The following is a 14,684-nucleotide window of genomic DNA, read 5'->3' on the forward strand; positions in this document are numbered from 1 at the left end:
TTCGGGAAAAAAAATTATCCGAAGAGAAAAAGCCAAAAGCCGAAAAATTAAAAATAAATATTATCAAAAAATAAAAAAGCGGGCAAAAAATAAAAGGGGTGCAACACGAGGACTTCCCAGGGGGTCACCCATCCTAGTACTACTCTCGCCCAAACACGCTTAACTGCGGAGTTCTGATGGGATCCGGTGCATTAGTGCGGGTATGATCGCACCCATGACATGCCCATCGAAACTCCCTTTTATGACAAAGCAGCAGACCTCGACGGCCCGAGACATTCGCGCCGCCGGGGCCGTTCTGGCGTAGGATTCAACGCGCTGGTCCCGCTATGCGGCATGGCACCGCCAGTCTTCGGACTCAGTTTATTTTCGGAGGAAAAAAATTATCCGAAGAGGAAAAGCCAAAAGCCAAAAAATTAAAAATAAATATTATCAAAAAATAAAAAAGCGGGCAAAAAATAAAAGGGGTGCAACATGAGGACTTCCCAGGGGGTCACCCATCCTAGTACTACTCTCGCCCAAGCACGCTTAACTGCGGAGTTCTGATGGGATCCGGTGCATTAGTGCTGGTATGATCGCACCCATGACATGCCCTTCGAAACTCCCTTTTGTGACAAAGCAGCAGACCTCGATGGCCCGAAACATTCGCGCCGCCGAGGCCGTTCTGGCGTAGGATTCAACACGCTGGTCCCGCTATGCGGCATGGCACCGCGAGTCTCCGGAATCAGTTTATTTTCGGGAAAAAAAATTATCCGAAGAGAAAAAGCCAAAAGCCGAAAAATTAAAAATAAATATTATCAAAAAATAAAAAAGCGGGCAAAAAATAAAAGGGGTGCAACACGAGGACTTCCCAGGGGGTCACCCATCCTAGTACTACTCTCGCCCAAACACGCTTAACTGCGGAGTTCTGATGGGATCCGGTGCATTAGTGCGGGTATGATCGCACCCATGACATGCCCATCGAAACTCCCTTTTATGACAAAGCAGCAGACCTCGACGGCCCGAGACATTCGCGCCGCCGGGGCCGTTCTGGCGTAGGATTCAACGCGCTGGTCCCGCTATGCGGCATGGCACCGCCAGTCTCCGGACTCAGTTTATTTTCGGGGGAAAAAAATTATCCGAAGAGGAAAAGCCAAAAGCCGAAAAATTAAAAATAAATATTATCAAAAAATATAAAAGCGGGCAAAAAATAAAAGGGGTGCAACACGAGGACTTCCCAGGGGGTCACCCATCCTAGTACTACTCTCGCCCAAGCACGCTTAACTGCGGAGTTCTGATGGGATCCGGTGCCTTAGTGCTGGTATGATCGCACCCATGACATGCCCATCGAAACTCCCTTTTATGACAAAGCAGCAGACCTCGACGGCCCGAGACATTCACGCCGCCGGGGCCGTTCTGGCATAGGATTCAACGCGCTGGTCCCGCTATGCGGCATGGCACCGCCAGTCTCCGGACTCAGTTTATTTTCGGGAGAAAAAATTATCCGAAGAGGAAAAGCCAAAAGCCGAAAAATTAAAAATAAATATTATCAAAAAATAAAAAAGCGGGCAAAAAATAAAAGGGGTGCAACACGAGGACTTCCCAGGGGGTCACCCATTCTAGTACTACTCTCGCCCAAGCACGCTTAACTGCGGAGTTCTGATGGGATCCGGTGCCTTAGTGCTGGTATGATCGCACCCATGACATGCCCATCGAAACTCCCTTTTATGACAAAGCAGCAGACCTCGACGACCCGAGACATTCGCGCCGCCGGGGCCGTTCTGGCGTAGGATTCAACGCGCTGGTCCCGCTATGCGGCATGGCACCGCCAGTCTCCGGACTCAGTTTATTTTCGGAGGAAAAAAATTATCCGGAGAGGAAAAGCCAAAAGCCGAAAAATTAAAAATAAATATTATCAAAAAATAAAAAGGCGGGCAAAAAATAAAAGGGGTGCAACACGAGGACTTCCCAGGGGGTCACCCATCCTAGTACTACTCTCGCCCAAGCACGCTTAACTGCGGAGTTCTGTTGGGATCCGGTGCATTAGTGCTGGTATGATCGCACCCATGACATGCTCTTCGAAACTCCCTTTTATGACAAAGCAGCAGACCTCGACGGCCCGAGACATTCGCGCCGCCGGGGCCGTTCTGGCGTAGGATTCAACGCGCTGGTCCCGCTATGCGGCATGGCACCGCCAGTCTTCGGACTCAGTTTATTTTCGGAGGAAAAAAATTATCCGAAGAGGAAAAGCCAAAAGCCAAAAAATTAAAAATAAATATTATCAAAAAATAAAAAAGCGGGCAAAAAATAAAAGGGGTGCAACACGAGGACTTCCCAGGGGGTCACCCATCCTAGTACTACTCTCGCCCAAGCACGCTTAACTGCGGAGTTCTGATGGGATCCGGTGCATTAGTGCTGGTATGATCGCACCCATGACATGCCCTTCGAAACTCCCTTTTGTGACAAAGCAGCAGACCTCGATGGCCCGAAACATTCGCGCCGCCGAGGCCGTTCTGGCGTAGGATTCAACACGCTGGTCCCGCTATGCGGCATGGCACCGCGAGTCTCCGGAATCAGTTTATTTTCGGGAAAAAAAATTATCCGAAGAGAAAAAGCCAAAAGCCGAAAAATTAAAAATAAATATTATCAAAAAATAAAAAAGCGGGCAAAAAATAAAAGGGGTGCAACACGAGGACTTCCCAGGGGGTCACCCATCCTAGTACTACTCTCGCCCAAACACGCTTAACTGCGGAGTTCTGATGGGATCCGGTGCATTAGTGCGGGTATGATCGCACCCATGACATGCCCATCGAAACTCCCTTTTATGACAAAGCAGCAGACCTCGACGGCCCGAGACATTCGCGCCGCCGGGGCCGTTCTGGCGTAGGATTCAACGCGCTGGTCCCGCTATGCGGCATGGCACCGCCAGTCTCCGGACTCAGTTTATTTTCGGGGGAAAAAATTATCCGAAGAGGAAAAGCCAAAAGCCGAAAAATTAAAAATAAATATTATCAAAAAATAAAAAAGCGGGCAAAAAATAAAAGGGGTGCAACACGAGGACTTCCCAGGGGGTCACCCATCCTAGTACTACTCTCGCCCAAGCACGCTTAACTGCGGAGTTCTGATGGGATCCGGTGCCTTAGTGCTGGTATGATCGCACCCATGACATGCCCATCGAAACTCCCTTTTATGACAAAGCAGCAGACCTCGACGGCCCGAGACATTCACGCCGCCGGGGCCGTTCTGGCATAGGATTCAACGCGCTGGTCCCGCTATGCGGCATGGCACCGCCAGTCTCCGGACTCAGTTTATTTTCGGGAGAAAAAATTATCCGAAGAGGAAAAGCCAAAAGCCGAAAAATTAAAAATAAATATTATCAAAAAATAAAAAAGCGGGCAAAAAATAAAAGGGGTGCAACACGAGGACTTCCCAGGGGGTCACCCATCCTAGTACTACTCTCGCCCAAGCACGCTTAACTGCGGAGTTCTGATGGGATCCGGTGCCTTAGTGCTGGTATGATCGCACCCATGACATGCCCATCGAAACTCCCTTTTATGACAAAGCAGCAGACCTCGACGACCCGAGACATTCGCGCCGCCGGGGCCGTTCTGGCGTAGGATTCAACGCGCTGGTCCCGCTATGCGGCATGGCACCGCCAGTCTCCGGACTCAGTTTATTTTCGGAGGAAAAAAATTATCCGGAGAGGAAAAGCCAAAAGCCGAAAAATTAAAAATAAATATTATCAAAAAATAAAAAGGCGGGCAAAAAATAAAAGGGGTGCAACACGAGGACTTCCCAGGGGGTCACCCAACCTAGTACTACTCTCGCCCAAGCACGCTTAACTGCGGAGTTCTGTTGGGATCCGGTGCATTAGTGCTGGTATGATCGCACCCATGACATGCTCTTCGAAACTCCCTTTTATGACAAAGCAGCAGACCTCGACGGCCCGAGACATTCGCGCCGCCGGGGCCGTTCTGGCGTAGGATTCAACGCGCTGGTCCCGCTATGCGGCATGGCACCGCCAGTCTTCGGACTCAGTTTATTTTCGGAGGAAAAAAATTATCCGAAGAGGAAAAGCCAAAAGCCAAAAAATTAAAAATAAATATTATCAAAAAATAAAAAAGCGGGCAAAAAATAAAAGGGGTGCAACACGAGGACTTCCCAGGGGGTCACCCATCCTAGTACTACTCTCGCCCAAGCACGCTTAACTGCGGAGTTCTGATGGGATCCGGTGCATTAGTGCTGGTATGATCGCACCCATGACATGCCCTTCGAAACTCCCTTTTGTGACAAAGCAGCAGACCTCGATGGCCCGAAACATTCGCGCCGCCGAGGCCGTTCTGGCGTAGGATTCAACACGCTGGTCCCGCTATGCGGCATGGCACCGCGAGTCTCCGGAATCAGTTTATTTTCGGGAAAAAAAATTATCCGAAGAGAAAAAGCCAAAAGCCGAAAAATTAAAAATAAATATTATCAAAAAATAAAAAAGCGGGCAAAAAATAAAAGGGGTGCAACACGAGGACTTCCCAGGGGGTCACCCATCCTAGTACTACTCTCGCCCAAACACGCTTAACTGCGGAGTTCTGATGGGATCCGGTGCATTAGTGCGGGTATGATCGCACCCATGACATGCCCATCGAAACTCCCTTTTATGACAAAGCAGCAGACCTCGACGGCCCGAGACATTCGCGCCGCCGGGGCCGTTCTGGCGTAGGATTCAACGCGCTGGTCCCGCTATGCGGCATGGCACCGCCAGTCTCCGGACTCAGTTTATTTTCGGGGGAAAAAAATTATCCGAAGAGGAAAAGCCAAAAGCCGAAAAATTAAAAATAAATATTATCAAAAAATAAAAAAGCGGGCAAAAAATAAAAGGGGTGCAACACGAGGACTTCCCAGGGGGTCACCCATCCTAGTACTACTCTCGCCCAAGCACGCTTAACTGCGGAGTTCTGATGGGATCCGGTGCCTTAGTGCTGGTATGATCGCACCCATGACATGCCCATCGAAACTCCCTTTTATGACAAAGCAGCAGACCTCGACGGCCCGAGACATTCACGCCGCCGGGGCCGTTCTGGCATAGGATTCAACGCGCTGGTCCCGCTATGCGGCATGGCACCGCCAGTCTCCGGACTCAGTTTATTTTCGGGAGAAAAAATTATCCGAAGAGGAAAAGCCAAAAGCCGAAAAATTAAAAATAAATATTATCAAAAAATAAAAAAGCGGGCAAAAAATAAAAGGGGTGCAACACGAGGACTTCCCAGGGGGTCACCCATCCTAGTACTACTCTCGCCCAAGCACGCTTAACTGCGGAGTTCTGATGGGATCCGGTGCCTTAGTGCTGGTATGATCGCACCCATGACATGCCCATCGAAACTCCCTTTTATGACAAAGCAGCAGACCTCGACGACCCGAGACATTCGCGCCGCCGGGGCCGTTCTGGCGTAGGATTCAACGCGCTGGTCCCGCTATGCGGCATGGCACCGCCAGTCTCCGGACTCAGTTTATTTTCGGAGGAAAAAAATTATCCGGAGAGGAAAAGCCAAAAGCCGAAAAATTAAAAATAAATATTATCAAAAAATAAAAAGGCGGGCAAAAAATAAAAGGGGTGCAACACGAGGACTTCCCAGGGGGTCACCCATCCTAGTACTACTCTCGCCCAAGCACGCTTAACTGCGGAGTTCTGTTGGGATCCGGTGCATTAGTGCTGGTATGATCGCACCCATGACATGCTCTTCGAAACTCCCTTTTATGACAAAGCAGCAGACCTCGACGGCCCGAGACATTCGCGCCGCCGGGTCCGTTCTGGCGTAGGATTCAACGCGCTGGTCCCGCTATGCGGCATGGCACCGCCAGTCTTCGGACTCAGTTTATTTTCGGAGGAAAAAAATTATCCGAAGAGGAAAAGCCAAAAGCCAAAAAATTAAAAATAAATATTATCAAAAAATAAAAAAGCGGGCAAAAAATAAAAGGGGTGCAACACGAGGACTTCCCAGGGGGTCACCCATCCTAGTACTACTCTCGCCCAAGCACGCTTAACTGCGGAGTTCTGATGGGATCCGGTGCATTAGTGCTGGTATGATCGCACCCATGACATGCCCTTCGAAACTCCCTTTTGTGACAAAGCAGCAGACCTCGATGGCCCGAAACATTCGCGCCGCCGAGGCCGTTCTGGCGTAGGATTCAACACGCTGGTCCCGCTATGCGGCATGGCACCGCGAGTCTCCGGAATCAGTTTATTTTCGGGAAAAAAAATTATCCGAAGAGAAAAAGCCAAAAGCCGAAAAATTAAAAATAAATATTATCAAAAAATAAAAAAGCGGGCAAAAAATAAAAGGGGTGCAACACGAGGACTTCCCAGGGGGTCACCCATCCTAGTACTACTCTCGCCCAAACACGCTTAACTGCGGAGTTCTGATGGGATCCGGTGCATTAGTGCGGGTATGATCGCACCCATGACATGCCCATCGAAACTCCCTTTTATGACAAAGCAGCAGACCTCGACGGCCCGAGACATTCGCGCCGCCGGGGCCGTTCTGGCGTAGGATTCAACGCGCTGATCCCGCTATGCGGCATGGCACCGCCAGTCTCCGGACTCAGTTTATTTTCGGGGGAAAAAAATTATCCGAAGAGGAAAAGCCAAAAGCCGAAAAATTAAAAATAAATATTATCAAAAAATAAAAAAGCGGGCAAAAAATAAAAGGGGTGCAACACGAGGACTTCCCAGGGGGTCACCCATCCTAGTACTACTCTCGCCCAAGCACGCTTAACTGCGGAGTTCTGATGGGATCCGGTGCCTTAGTGCTGGTATGATCGCACCCATGACGTGCCCATCGAAACTCCCTTTTATGACAAAGCAGCAGACCTCGACGGCCCGAGACATTCACGCCGCCGGGGCCGTTCTGGCATAGGATTCAACGCGCTGGTCCCGCTATGCGGCATGGCACCGCCAGTCTCCGGACTCAGTTTATTTTCGGGAGAAAAAATTATCCGAAGAGGAAAAGCCAAAAGCCGAAAAATTAAAAATAAATATTATCAAAAAATAAAAAAGCGGGCAAAAAATAAAAGGGGTGCAACACGAGGACTTCCCAGGGGGTCACCCATCCTAGTACTACTCTCGCCCAAGCACGCTTAACTGCGGAGTTCTGATGGGATCCGGTGCCTTAGTGCTGGTATGATCGCACCCATGACATGCCCATCGAAACTCCCTTTTATGACAAAGCAGCAGACCTCGACGACCCGAGACATTCGCGCCGCCGGGGCCGTTCTGGCGTAGGATTCAACGCGCTGGTCCCGCTATGCGGCATGGCACCGCCAGTCTCCGGACTCAGTTTATTTTCGGAGGAAAAAAATTATCCGGAGAGGAAAAGCCAAAAGCCGAAAAATTAAAAATAAATATTATCAAAAAATAAAAAGGCGGGCAAAAAATAAAAGGGGTGCAACACGAGGACTTCCCAGGGGGTCACCCATCCTAGTACTACTCTCGCCCAAGCACGCTTAACTGCGGAGTTCTGTTGGGATCCGGTGCATTAGTGCTGGTATGATCGCACCCATGACATGCTCTTCGAAACTCCCTTTTATGACAAAGCAGCAGACCTCGACGGCCCGAGACATTCGCGCCGCCGGGGCCGTTCTGGCGTAGGATTCAACACGCTGGTCCCGCTATGCGGTATGGCACCGCCAGTCTCCGGAATCAGTTTATTTTCGGGAAAAAAAATTATCCGAAGAGAAAAAGCCAAAAGCCGAAAAATTAAAAATAAATATTATCAAAAAATAAAAAAGCGGGCAAAAAATAAAAGGGGTGCAACACGAGGACTTCCCAGGGGGTCACCCATCCTAGTACTACTCTCGCCCAAACACGCTTAACTGCGGAGTTCTGATGGGATCCGGTGCATTAGTGCGGGTATGATCGCACCCATGACATGCCCATCGAAACTCCCTTTTATGACAAAGCAGCAGACCTCGACGGCCCGAGACATTCGCGCCGCCGGGGCCGTTCTGGCGTAGGATTCAACGCGCTGGTCCCGCTATGCGGCATGGCACCGCCAGTCTTCGGACTCAGTTTATTTTCGGAGGAAAAAAATTATCCGAAGAGGAAAAGCCAAAAGCCAAAAAATTAAAAATAAATATTATCAAAAAATAAAAAAGCGGGCAAAAAATAAAAGGGGTGCAACACGAGGACTTCCCAGGGGGTCACCCATCCTAGTACTACTCTCGCCCAGGCACGCTTAACTGCGGAGTTCTGATGGGATCCGGTGCATTAGTGCTGGTATGATCGCACCCATGACATGCCCTTCGAAACTCCCTTTTGTGACAAAGCAGCAGACCTCGATGGCCCGAAACATTCGCGCCGCCGAGGCCGTTCTGGCGTAGGATTCAACACGCTGGTCCCGCTATGCGGCATGGCACCGCGAGTCTCCGGAATCAGTTTATTTTCGGGAAAAAAAATTATCCGAAGAGAAAAAGCCAAAAGCCGAAAAATTAAAAATAAATATTATCAAAAAATAAAAAAGCGGGCAAAAAATAAAAGGGGTGCAACACGAGGACTTCCCAGGGGGTCACCCATCCTAGTACTACTCTCGCCCAAACACGCTTAACTGCGGAGTTCTGATGGGATCCGGTGCATTAGTGCGGGTATGATCGCACCCATGACATGCCCATCGAAACTCCCTTTTATGACAAAGCAGCAGACCTCGACGGCCCGAGACATTCGCGCCGCCGGGGCCGTTCTGGCGTAGGATTCAACGCGCTGGTCCCGCTATGCGGCATGGCACCGCCAGTCTCCGGACTCAGTTTATTTTCGGGGGAAAAAAATTATCCGAAGAGGAAAAGCCAAAAGCCGAAAAATTAAAAATAAATATTATCAAAAAATAAAAAAGCGGGCAAAAAATAAAAGGGGTGCAACACGAGGACTTCCCAGGGGGTCACCCATCCTAGTACTACTCTCGCCCAAGCACGCTTAACTGCGGAGTTCTGATGGGATCCGGGGCCTTAGTGCTGGTATGATCGCACCCATGACATGCCCATCGAAACTCCCTTTTATGACAAAGCAGCAGACCTCGACGGCCCGAGACATTCACGCCGCCGGGGCCGTTCTGGCATAGGATTCAACGCGCTGGTCCCGCTATGCGGCATGGCACCGCCAGTCTCCGGACTCAGTTTATTTTCGGGAGAAAAAATTATCCGAAGAGGAAAAGCCAAAAGCCGAAAAATTAAAAATAAATATTATCAAAAAATAAAAAAGCGGGCAAAAAATAAAAGGGGTGCAACACGAGGACTTCCCAGGGGGTCACCCATCCTAGTACTACTCTCGCCCAAGCACGCTTAACTGCGGAGTTCTGATGGGATCCGGTGCCTTAGTGCTGGTATGATCGCACCCATGACATGCCCATCGAAACTCCCTTTTATGACAAAGCAGCAGACCTCGACGACCCGAGACATTCGCGCCGCCGGGGCCGTTCTGGCGTAGGATTCAACGCGCTGGTCCCGCTATGCGGCATGGCACCGCCAGTCTCCGGACTCAGTTTATTTTCGGAGGAAAAAAATTATCCGGAGAGGAAAAGCCAAAAGCCGAAAAATTAAAAATAAATATTATCAAAAAATAAAAAGGCGGGCAAAAAATAAAAGGGGTGCAACACGAGGACTTCCCAGGGGGTCACCCATCCTAGTACTACTCTCGCCCAAGCACGCTTAACTGCGGAGTTCTGTTGGGATCCGGTGCATTAGTGCTGGTATGATCGCACCCATGACATGCTCTTCGAAACTCCCTTTTATGACAAAGCAGCAGACCTCGACGACCCGAGACATTCGCGCCGCCGGGGCCGTTCTGGCGTAGGATTCAACGCGCTGGTCCCGCTATGCGGCATGGCACCGCCAGTCTTCGGACTCAGTTTATTTTCGGAGGAAAAAAATTATCCGAAGAGGAAAAGCCAAAAGCCAAAAAATTAAAAATAAATATTATCAAAAAATAAAAAAGCGGGCAAAAAATAAAAGGGGTGCAACACGAGGACTTCCCAGGGGGTCACCCATCCTAGTACTACTCTCGCCCAAGCACGCTTAACTGCGGAGTTCTGATGGGATCCGGTGCATTAGTGCTGGTATGATCGCACCCATGACATGCCCTTCGAAACTCCCTTTTGTGACAAAGCAGCAGACCTCGATGGCCCGAAACATTCGCGCCGCCGAGGCCGTTCTGGCGTAGGATTCAACACGCTGGTCCCGCTATGCGGCATGGCACCGCGAGTCTCCGGAATCAGTTTATTTTCGGGAAAAAAAATTATCCGAAGAGAAAAAGCCAAAAGCCGAAAAATTAAAAATAAATATTATCAAAAAATAAAAAAGCGGGCAAAAAATAAAAGGGGTGCAACACGAGGACTTCCCAGGGGGTCACCCATCCTAGTACTACTCTCGCCCAAACACGCTTAACTGCGGAGTTCTGATGGGATCCGGTGCATTAGTGCGGGTATGATCGCACCCATGACATGCCCATCGAAACTCCCTTTTATGACAAAGCAGCAGACCTCGACGGCCCGAGACATTCGCGCCGCCGGGGCCGTTCTGGCGTAGGATTCAACGCGCTGGTCCCGCTATGCGGCATGGCACCGCCAGTCTCCGGACTCAGTTTATTTTCGGGGGAAAAAAATTATCCGAAGAGGAAAAGCCAAAAGCCGAAAAATTAAAAATAAATATTATCAAAAAATAAAAAAGCGGGCAAAAAATAAAAGGGGTGCAACACGAGGACTTCCCAGGGGGTCACCCATCCTAGTACTACTCTCGCCCAAGCACGCTTAACTGCGGAGTTCTGATGGGATCCGGTGCCTTAGTGCTGGTATGATCGCACCCATGACATGCCCATCGAAACTCCCTTTTATGACAAAGCAGCAGACCTCGACGGCCCGAGACATTCACGCCGCCGGGGCCGTTCTGGCATAGGATTCAACGCGCTGGCCCCGCTATGCGGCATGGCACCGCCAGTCTCCGGACTCAGTTTATTTTCGGGAGAAAAAATTATCCGAAGAGGAAAAGCCAAAAGCCGAAAAATTAAAAATAAATATTATCAAAAAATAAAAAAGCGGGCAAAAAATAAAAGGGGTGCAACACGAGGACTTCCCAGGGGGTCACCCATCCTAGTACTACTCTCGCCCAAGCACGCTTAACTGCGGAGTTCTGATGGGATCCGGTGCCTTAGTGCTGGTATGATCGCACCCATGACATGCCCATCGAAACTCCCTTTTATGACAAAGCAGCAGACCTCGACGACCCGAGACATTCGCGCCGCCGGGGCCGTTCTGGCGTAGGATTCAACGCGCTGGTCCCGCTATGCGGCATGGCACCGCCAGTCTCCGGACTCAGTTTATTTTCGGAGGAAAAAAATTATCCGGAGAGGAAAAGCCAAAAGCCGAAAAATTAAAAATAAATATTATCAAAAAATAAAAAGGCGGGCAAAAAATAAAAGGGGTGCAACACGAGGACTTCCCAGGGGGTCACCCATCCTAGTACTACTCTCGCCCAAGCACGCTTAACTGCGGAGTTCTGTTGGGATCCGGTGCATTAGTGCTGGTATGATCGCACCCATGACATGCTCTTCGAAACTCCCTTTTATGACAAAGCAGCAGACCTCGACGGCCCGAGACATTCGCGCCGCCGGGTCCGTTCTGGCGTAGGATTCAACGCGCTGGTCCCGCTATGCGGCATGGCACCGCCAGTCTTCGGACTCAGTTTATTTTCGGAGGAAAAAAATTATCCGAAGAGGAAAAGCCAAAAGCCAAAAAATTAAAAATAAATATTATCAAAAAATAAAAAAGCGGGCAAAAAATAAAAGGGGTGCAACACGAGGACTTCCCAGGGGGTCACCCATCCTAGTACTACTCTCGCCCAAGCACGCTTAACTGCGGAGTTCTGATGGGATCCGGTGCATTAGTGCTGGTATGATCGCACCCATGACATGCCCTTCGAAACTCCCTTTTGTGACAAAGCAGCAGACCTCGATGGCCCGAAACATTCGCGCCGCCGAGGCCGTTCTGGCGTAGGATTCAACACGCTGGTCCCGCTATGCGGCATGGCACCGCGAGTCTCCGGAATCAGTTTATTTTCGGGAAAAAAAATTATCCGAAGAGAAAAAGCCAAAAGCCGAAAAATTAAAAATAAATATTATCAAAAAATAAAAAAGCGGGCAAAAAATAAAAGGGGTGCAACACGAGGACTTCCCAGGGGGTCACCCATCCTAGTACTACTCTCGCCCAAACACGCTTAACTGCGGAGTTCTGATGGGATCCGGTGCATTAGTGCGGGTATGATCGCACCCATGACATGCCCATCGAAACTCCCTTTTATGACAAAGCAGCAGACCTCGACGGCCCGAGACATTCGCGCCGCCGGGGCCGTTCTGGCGTAGGATTCAACGCGCTGGTCCCGCTATGCGGCATGGCACCGCCAGTCTCCGGACTCAGTTTATTTTCGGGGGAAAAAATTATCCGAAGAGGAAAAGCCAAAAGCCGAAAAATTAAAAATAAATATTATCAAAAAATAAAAAAGCGGGCAAAAAATAAAAGGGGTGCAACACGAGGACTTCCCAGGGGGTCACCCATCCTAGTACTACTCTCGCCCAAGCACGCTTAACTGCGGAGTTCTGATGGGATCCGGTGCCTTAGTGCTGGTATGATCGCACCCATGACATGCCCATCGAAACTCCCTTTTATGACAAAGCAGCAGACCTCGACGGCCCGAGACATTCACGCCGCCGGGGCCGTTCTGGCATAGGATTCAACGCGCTGGTCCCGCTATGCGGCATGGCACCGCCAGTCTCCGGACTCAGTTTATTTTCGGGAGAAAAAATTATCCGAAGAGGAAAAGCCAAAAGCCGAAAAATTAAAAATAAATATTATCAAAAAATAAAAAAGCGGGCAAAAAATAAAAGGGGTGCAACACGAGGACTTCCCAGGGGGTCACCCATCCTAGTACTACTCTCGCCCAAGCACGCTTAACTGCGGAGTTCTGATGGGATCCGGTGCCTTAGTGCTGGTATGATCGCACCCATGACATGCCCATCGAAACTCCCTTTTATGACAAAGCAGCAGACCTCGACGACCCGAGACATTCGCGCCGCCGGGGCCGTTCTGGCGTAGGATTCAACGCGCTGGTCCCGCTATGCGGCATGGCACCGCCAGTCTCCGGACTCAGTTTATTTTCGGAGGAAAAAAATTATCCGGAGAGGAAAAGCCAAAAGCCGAAAAATTAAAAATAAATATTATCAAAAAATAAAAAGGCGGGCAAAAAATAAAAGGGGTGCAACACGAGGACTTCCCAGGGGGTCACCCATCCTAGTACTACTCTCGCCCAAGCACGCTTAACTGCGGAGTTCTGTTGGGATCCGGTGCATTAGTGCTGGTATGATCGCACCCATGACATGCTCTTCGAAACTCCCTTTTATGACAAAGCAGCAGACCTCGACGGCCCGAGACATTCGCGCCGCCGGGGCCGTTCTGGCGTAGGATTCAACGCGCTGGTCCCGCTATGCGGCATGGCACCGCCAGTCTTCGGACTCAGTTTATTTTCGGAGGAAAAAAATTATCCGAAGAGGAAAAGCCAAAAGCCAAAAAATTAAAAATAAATATTATCAAAAAATAAAAAAGCGGGCAAAAAATAAAAGGGGTGCAACACGAGGACTTCCCAGGGGGTCACCCATCCTAGTACTACTCTCGCCCAAGCACGCTTAACTGCGGAGTTCTGATGGGATCCGGTGCATTAGTGCTGGTATGATCGCACCCATGACATGCCCTTCGAAACTCCCTTTTGTGACAAAGCAGCAGACCTCGATGGCCCGAAACATTCGCGCCGCCGAGGCCGTTCTGGCGTAGGATTCAACACGCTGGTCCCGCTATGCGGCATGGCACCGCGAGTCTCCGGAATCAGTTTATTTTCGGGAAAAAAAATTATCCGAAGAGAAAAAGCCAAAAGCCGAAAAATTAAAAATAAATATTATCAAAAAATAAAAAAGCGGGCAAAAAATAAAAGGGGTGCAACACGAGGACTTCCCAGGGGGTCACCCATCCTAGTACTACTCTCGCCCAAACACGCTTAACTGCGGAGTTCTGATGGGATCCGGTGCATTAGTGCGGGTATGATCGCACCCATGACATGCCCATCGAAACTCCCTTTTATGACAAAGCAGCAGACCTCGACGGCCCGAGACATTCGCGCCGCCGGGGCCGTTCTGGCGTAGGATTCAACGCGCTGGTCCCGCTATGCGGCATGGCACCGCCAGTCTCCGGACTCAGTTTATTTTCGGGGGAAAAAAATTATCCGAAGAGGAAAAGCCAAAAGCCGAAAAATTAAAAATAAATATTATCAAAAAATAAAAAAGCGGGCAAAAAATAAAAGGGGTGCAACACGAGGACTTCCCAGGGGGTCACCCATCCTAGTACTACTCTCGCCCAAGCACGCTTAACTGCGGAGTTCTGATGGGATCCGGTGCCTTAGTGCTGGTATGATCGCACCCATGACATGCCCATCGAAACTCCCTTTTATGACAAAGCAGCAGACCTCGACGGCCCGAGACATTCACGCCGCCGGGGCCGTTCTGGCATAGGATTCAACGCGCTGGCCCCGCTATGCGGCATGGCACCGCCAGTCTCCGGACTCAGTTTATTTTCGGGAGAAAAAATTATCCGAAGAGGAAAAGCCAAAAGCCGAAAAATTAAAAATAAATATTA

General features: G+C 49.8%; 40 non-coding genes across 40 annotated transcripts; all 40 read right to left on the bottom strand.

Moving 5' to 3' along the window:
• Positions 1–95: 95 nt before the first annotated feature.
• On the bottom strand, positions 96–214 carry LOC149766988 (5S ribosomal RNA). Its single transcript, XR_016402986.1, has one exon. It is a non-coding gene; the product is annotated as a 5S ribosomal RNA (ribosomal RNA).
• A 247-nt stretch (positions 215–461) lies between these two features.
• LOC149766989 (5S ribosomal RNA) lies at positions 462–580 on the bottom strand. The gene has a single exon (XR_016403995.1). It is a non-coding gene; the product is annotated as a 5S ribosomal RNA (ribosomal RNA).
• A 246-nt stretch (positions 581–826) lies between these two features.
• LOC149766990 (5S ribosomal RNA) lies at positions 827–945 on the bottom strand. Its single transcript, XR_016402987.1, has one exon. It is a non-coding gene; the product is annotated as a 5S ribosomal RNA (ribosomal RNA).
• Positions 946–1,192: 247 nt separating this feature from the next.
• Positions 1,193–1,311, bottom strand: LOC149766991 (5S ribosomal RNA). Its single transcript, XR_016400567.1, has one exon. It is a non-coding gene; the product is annotated as a 5S ribosomal RNA (ribosomal RNA).
• A 246-nt stretch (positions 1,312–1,557) lies between these two features.
• LOC149766992 (5S ribosomal RNA) lies at positions 1,558–1,676 on the bottom strand. Its single transcript, XR_016401585.1, has one exon. It is a non-coding gene; the product is annotated as a 5S ribosomal RNA (ribosomal RNA).
• Positions 1,677–1,923: 247 nt separating this feature from the next.
• On the bottom strand, positions 1,924–2,042 carry LOC149766993 (5S ribosomal RNA). The gene has a single exon (XR_016403066.1). It is a non-coding gene; the product is annotated as a 5S ribosomal RNA (ribosomal RNA).
• A 247-nt stretch (positions 2,043–2,289) lies between these two features.
• LOC149766994 (5S ribosomal RNA) lies at positions 2,290–2,408 on the bottom strand. The gene has a single exon (XR_016411613.1). It is a non-coding gene; the product is annotated as a 5S ribosomal RNA (ribosomal RNA).
• A 246-nt stretch (positions 2,409–2,654) lies between these two features.
• Positions 2,655–2,773, bottom strand: LOC149766995 (5S ribosomal RNA). Its single transcript, XR_016402988.1, has one exon. It is a non-coding gene; the product is annotated as a 5S ribosomal RNA (ribosomal RNA).
• Positions 2,774–3,019: 246 nt separating this feature from the next.
• LOC149766996 (5S ribosomal RNA) lies at positions 3,020–3,138 on the bottom strand. Its single transcript, XR_016400568.1, has one exon. It is a non-coding gene; the product is annotated as a 5S ribosomal RNA (ribosomal RNA).
• Positions 3,139–3,384: 246 nt separating this feature from the next.
• On the bottom strand, positions 3,385–3,503 carry LOC149766997 (5S ribosomal RNA). The gene has a single exon (XR_016400569.1). It is a non-coding gene; the product is annotated as a 5S ribosomal RNA (ribosomal RNA).
• Positions 3,504–3,750: 247 nt separating this feature from the next.
• LOC149766998 (5S ribosomal RNA) lies at positions 3,751–3,869 on the bottom strand. Its single transcript, XR_016403867.1, has one exon. It is a non-coding gene; the product is annotated as a 5S ribosomal RNA (ribosomal RNA).
• A 247-nt stretch (positions 3,870–4,116) lies between these two features.
• Positions 4,117–4,235, bottom strand: LOC149766999 (5S ribosomal RNA). The gene has a single exon (XR_016411614.1). It is a non-coding gene; the product is annotated as a 5S ribosomal RNA (ribosomal RNA).
• Positions 4,236–4,481: 246 nt separating this feature from the next.
• LOC149767000 (5S ribosomal RNA) lies at positions 4,482–4,600 on the bottom strand. The gene has a single exon (XR_016402989.1). It is a non-coding gene; the product is annotated as a 5S ribosomal RNA (ribosomal RNA).
• A 247-nt stretch (positions 4,601–4,847) lies between these two features.
• Positions 4,848–4,966, bottom strand: LOC149767001 (5S ribosomal RNA). The gene has a single exon (XR_016400570.1). It is a non-coding gene; the product is annotated as a 5S ribosomal RNA (ribosomal RNA).
• Positions 4,967–5,212: 246 nt separating this feature from the next.
• Positions 5,213–5,331, bottom strand: LOC149767002 (5S ribosomal RNA). Its single transcript, XR_016400571.1, has one exon. It is a non-coding gene; the product is annotated as a 5S ribosomal RNA (ribosomal RNA).
• Positions 5,332–5,578: 247 nt separating this feature from the next.
• On the bottom strand, positions 5,579–5,697 carry LOC149767003 (5S ribosomal RNA). The gene has a single exon (XR_016403067.1). It is a non-coding gene; the product is annotated as a 5S ribosomal RNA (ribosomal RNA).
• Positions 5,698–5,944: 247 nt separating this feature from the next.
• LOC149767004 (5S ribosomal RNA) lies at positions 5,945–6,063 on the bottom strand. Its single transcript, XR_016411615.1, has one exon. It is a non-coding gene; the product is annotated as a 5S ribosomal RNA (ribosomal RNA).
• A 246-nt stretch (positions 6,064–6,309) lies between these two features.
• LOC149767005 (5S ribosomal RNA) lies at positions 6,310–6,428 on the bottom strand. Its single transcript, XR_016402990.1, has one exon. It is a non-coding gene; the product is annotated as a 5S ribosomal RNA (ribosomal RNA).
• A 247-nt stretch (positions 6,429–6,675) lies between these two features.
• On the bottom strand, positions 6,676–6,794 carry LOC149767006 (5S ribosomal RNA). Its single transcript, XR_016400572.1, has one exon. It is a non-coding gene; the product is annotated as a 5S ribosomal RNA (ribosomal RNA).
• A 246-nt stretch (positions 6,795–7,040) lies between these two features.
• On the bottom strand, positions 7,041–7,159 carry LOC149767007 (5S ribosomal RNA). The gene has a single exon (XR_016400573.1). It is a non-coding gene; the product is annotated as a 5S ribosomal RNA (ribosomal RNA).
• Positions 7,160–7,406: 247 nt separating this feature from the next.
• LOC149767008 (5S ribosomal RNA) lies at positions 7,407–7,525 on the bottom strand. The gene has a single exon (XR_016403068.1). It is a non-coding gene; the product is annotated as a 5S ribosomal RNA (ribosomal RNA).
• Positions 7,526–7,771: 246 nt separating this feature from the next.
• On the bottom strand, positions 7,772–7,890 carry LOC149767009 (5S ribosomal RNA). Its single transcript, XR_016402991.1, has one exon. It is a non-coding gene; the product is annotated as a 5S ribosomal RNA (ribosomal RNA).
• A 247-nt stretch (positions 7,891–8,137) lies between these two features.
• LOC149767010 (5S ribosomal RNA) lies at positions 8,138–8,256 on the bottom strand. The gene has a single exon (XR_016412688.1). It is a non-coding gene; the product is annotated as a 5S ribosomal RNA (ribosomal RNA).
• Positions 8,257–8,502: 246 nt separating this feature from the next.
• On the bottom strand, positions 8,503–8,621 carry LOC149767011 (5S ribosomal RNA). The gene has a single exon (XR_016402993.1). It is a non-coding gene; the product is annotated as a 5S ribosomal RNA (ribosomal RNA).
• A 247-nt stretch (positions 8,622–8,868) lies between these two features.
• Positions 8,869–8,987, bottom strand: LOC149767012 (5S ribosomal RNA). The gene has a single exon (XR_016403620.1). It is a non-coding gene; the product is annotated as a 5S ribosomal RNA (ribosomal RNA).
• Positions 8,988–9,233: 246 nt separating this feature from the next.
• LOC149767013 (5S ribosomal RNA) lies at positions 9,234–9,352 on the bottom strand. Its single transcript, XR_016400574.1, has one exon. It is a non-coding gene; the product is annotated as a 5S ribosomal RNA (ribosomal RNA).
• A 247-nt stretch (positions 9,353–9,599) lies between these two features.
• Positions 9,600–9,718, bottom strand: LOC149767014 (5S ribosomal RNA). Its single transcript, XR_016403069.1, has one exon. It is a non-coding gene; the product is annotated as a 5S ribosomal RNA (ribosomal RNA).
• Positions 9,719–9,965: 247 nt separating this feature from the next.
• LOC149767015 (5S ribosomal RNA) lies at positions 9,966–10,084 on the bottom strand. Its single transcript, XR_016411617.1, has one exon. It is a non-coding gene; the product is annotated as a 5S ribosomal RNA (ribosomal RNA).
• Positions 10,085–10,330: 246 nt separating this feature from the next.
• Positions 10,331–10,449, bottom strand: LOC149767016 (5S ribosomal RNA). The gene has a single exon (XR_016402994.1). It is a non-coding gene; the product is annotated as a 5S ribosomal RNA (ribosomal RNA).
• A 247-nt stretch (positions 10,450–10,696) lies between these two features.
• Positions 10,697–10,815, bottom strand: LOC149767017 (5S ribosomal RNA). Its single transcript, XR_016400575.1, has one exon. It is a non-coding gene; the product is annotated as a 5S ribosomal RNA (ribosomal RNA).
• A 246-nt stretch (positions 10,816–11,061) lies between these two features.
• Positions 11,062–11,180, bottom strand: LOC149767018 (5S ribosomal RNA). The gene has a single exon (XR_016400576.1). It is a non-coding gene; the product is annotated as a 5S ribosomal RNA (ribosomal RNA).
• Positions 11,181–11,427: 247 nt separating this feature from the next.
• Positions 11,428–11,546, bottom strand: LOC149767019 (5S ribosomal RNA). The gene has a single exon (XR_016403070.1). It is a non-coding gene; the product is annotated as a 5S ribosomal RNA (ribosomal RNA).
• A 247-nt stretch (positions 11,547–11,793) lies between these two features.
• LOC149767020 (5S ribosomal RNA) lies at positions 11,794–11,912 on the bottom strand. Its single transcript, XR_016411618.1, has one exon. It is a non-coding gene; the product is annotated as a 5S ribosomal RNA (ribosomal RNA).
• Positions 11,913–12,158: 246 nt separating this feature from the next.
• LOC149767021 (5S ribosomal RNA) lies at positions 12,159–12,277 on the bottom strand. The gene has a single exon (XR_016402995.1). It is a non-coding gene; the product is annotated as a 5S ribosomal RNA (ribosomal RNA).
• Positions 12,278–12,523: 246 nt separating this feature from the next.
• On the bottom strand, positions 12,524–12,642 carry LOC149767022 (5S ribosomal RNA). Its single transcript, XR_016400577.1, has one exon. It is a non-coding gene; the product is annotated as a 5S ribosomal RNA (ribosomal RNA).
• Positions 12,643–12,888: 246 nt separating this feature from the next.
• LOC149767023 (5S ribosomal RNA) lies at positions 12,889–13,007 on the bottom strand. Its single transcript, XR_016400579.1, has one exon. It is a non-coding gene; the product is annotated as a 5S ribosomal RNA (ribosomal RNA).
• A 247-nt stretch (positions 13,008–13,254) lies between these two features.
• Positions 13,255–13,373, bottom strand: LOC149767024 (5S ribosomal RNA). The gene has a single exon (XR_016403071.1). It is a non-coding gene; the product is annotated as a 5S ribosomal RNA (ribosomal RNA).
• A 247-nt stretch (positions 13,374–13,620) lies between these two features.
• LOC149767025 (5S ribosomal RNA) lies at positions 13,621–13,739 on the bottom strand. Its single transcript, XR_016411619.1, has one exon. It is a non-coding gene; the product is annotated as a 5S ribosomal RNA (ribosomal RNA).
• A 246-nt stretch (positions 13,740–13,985) lies between these two features.
• Positions 13,986–14,104, bottom strand: LOC149767026 (5S ribosomal RNA). The gene has a single exon (XR_016402996.1). It is a non-coding gene; the product is annotated as a 5S ribosomal RNA (ribosomal RNA).
• A 247-nt stretch (positions 14,105–14,351) lies between these two features.
• LOC149767027 (5S ribosomal RNA) lies at positions 14,352–14,470 on the bottom strand. Its single transcript, XR_016400580.1, has one exon. It is a non-coding gene; the product is annotated as a 5S ribosomal RNA (ribosomal RNA).
• Positions 14,471–14,684: the final 214 nt, after the last annotated feature.

The sequence above is a fragment of the Phoenix dactylifera genome, chromosome 4 (assembly GCF_051530095.1).
Source record: "Phoenix dactylifera cultivar Ajwa chromosome 4, Ajwa_hap1_PhDact_Kaust_v1.1, whole genome shotgun sequence".
Classification (NCBI taxonomy): domain Eukaryota; kingdom Viridiplantae; phylum Streptophyta; class Magnoliopsida; order Arecales; family Arecaceae; genus Phoenix; species Phoenix dactylifera.